The 2,155-nt window shown below is 30.4% G+C and overlaps 1 protein-coding gene across 1 annotated transcript in view; it reads left to right on the top strand.

The window, feature by feature from the left end:
* The first annotated feature begins 895 nt into the window (after window positions 1-895).
* The window catches only part of LOC108907179 (antichymotrypsin-2-like), an 11,133-nt gene continuing 9,873 nt past the window's right edge, over window positions 896-2,155 (top strand). The window contains exon 1 of the mRNA XM_018710728.1: window positions 896-975. The gene's annotated coding sequence lies outside the window, so the exon portion shown is untranslated. The remainder of the gene's footprint in view (window positions 976-2,155) is intronic.

The raw sequence follows: 2,155 nt of genomic DNA, 5'->3' as shown, positions 1-2,155 counted from the left end.
CCAAAGTAGAGTGGTTTGCATTTAAATCCGTCATTGGTATACACAATAAAGAATTATGGACACGCGCAATATATTGTCCTATTATTTAGGATGGGGAGTATGGGGAATAGTCGAAATAGTTATATTTTTGTTGGTCAACTAGTGGAATGAGTTAAATTGAAATGCTTCTAATTCAAGTATTTACCTACATTTAACCAACATTTTATACCAAGTAGTAAATTATTATGGTGGAGATTTTGAGATATTTCCTGCAAAGAGGTTATAAGATTTTCGGGGTTGATTATAGATGTGTGGATAATCTTTAAATGCGCGAATGTTATTGAATTCAGAACATTATCTAGTTGATTCTCGATGTACAAATAACTCTCCATAAGAAGTTCACATTTTTCTAGAAATTGTAATTTTGATTCCACTATTTTGATTTTATCTTTTGTGAACTAGTAGAGTTTATTTCTTCTTTGCAACGAAGACCGCTATTTTGATAGTAATGTATTCCTATTGTGTTATTTATTGGTGTTATCGTGTAATCTAATTTGTTTGCAATTTGCTTTCAGAAAATAGATTCAATTATTTTAAATCAAAGAAATCGTTAACAATTATGGGTCATCCTTTACTTTCGATTTCTCACATTTTTTATAGAGAATATATTTCAATTTGTCTAATTAAATTACGGTTTATGATCTTATATAATATCAGGTATATAAGCAAAAAGAATGATTTATAAATAATTGTGGCTACATAAGTTTGTGATAAACCAGCTCCTGATCAAATTGACCTCACAAGAACCGAACGTAAATAAGGAAAAATTATGTTTCTAACTGATGATAAAACTGAGAAATTTATTCTAGAGTTTCATGGGGGGGAAACAAATAAATATATTCGGTTGTTGGCTCATGTGAAGTTATTCAGCAAAAAAAGTAACACCGCTATTACATCTGTGACCATTCAACAGTCAATTGAAGATATCTTCAGAAGGTAAGTAAAAGATGACACTTACTTTGTTAAATTCTTGTAAACAAGTATGCAACCTCATATTAAAACTCTATTATGTCTAATAAGAGGACAATATTGCAACAATCTGATTTATATGAAAGCAAGATCAAATAAACGTACGGCTCGTCTCAAAATCTCGTGGGTGAATTGCTTAGTATGGAAAATAATAATACACACTTTCATAGTTTTAGTCGAAAATCAGGCTTTTTTCGAAAAACTGAAGAGAATAGTAATTTGTAGAAAATTGAAAGACGAATCTGAAAATATGATTGTTACCGTAAAACTGTGACGTACTATTTTATTTAGAAAAATATACCACCGATACCCTGTATCTCCGCCACTGGAGAGTCCTTAGACTTCGGACAAAGTTTACATAAATACGTATGCCCAATTTCAAATTATTTCACTTACTAGTTTTTAAATTGTTTAAAAAAATGAAAAATATTTTTTTAAGTTTAACATCCTTTTTCTTTTTAACGAAGCGCCCTAGATAAAAACTTATATAAAAGACTTTCCTTAAAATTCGCCTAAGAATACGAGGTCACCATTTATGAATCACTATAAATCAATAAATGGTATCTACAAATAAAATACTGTCACATTTTGTTATTTTAATACAATCTGTTACATAAAAATTGATAAAAGGTCGGGGTATTAGAGGTCACTATATGTGGTTATTGTTTATTATCTTATGAGCTATGAAATCATAAATTTAAGAATACAAAGATAAGGCATATAGCACTTCGCGTGCTGACAATTTTCCTCAACCCACCACCTTCTACGCTATTTTGTAGTTGAACAGCTTAATGGTGTAGTTAATTTAATAGACTGTTTTAAAATAATAATTCCCCCAGTCGAGCAAAACGACAGCCTTCGCGCAGATAAATTGCAACCTCTGTTAGGGTCAGACCCTTTCAACCTCGTTGACAGGAACATTTTCTGTGAAATACTCAGAAAACATGTTATAGGATTAATTTTTCTCTCCCGTTGTACCTTTCTTCTTAATAATAATAATAATAATAATTAAAAACGGCTAATCGTAATTCCTTACACTCTATATTTTATTCTAAATCCATATGTTTAAAATGATGGATTTTACGTTTTAAATAGACCTTTTTTAGTAGTGACGTCACATACGCCAAGTAATAGGCAACCCCATAGT

Source organism: Anoplophora glabripennis, unplaced genomic scaffold (assembly GCF_000390285.2).
Source record: "Anoplophora glabripennis isolate ALB-LARVAE unplaced genomic scaffold, Agla_2.0 scaffold87, whole genome shotgun sequence".
NCBI lineage: Eukaryota > Metazoa > Arthropoda > Insecta > Coleoptera > Cerambycidae > Anoplophora > Anoplophora glabripennis.
The sequence above is the reverse complement of the archived record's forward strand: the minus strand, read 5'-3'. Positions and strand labels throughout refer to the sequence as shown.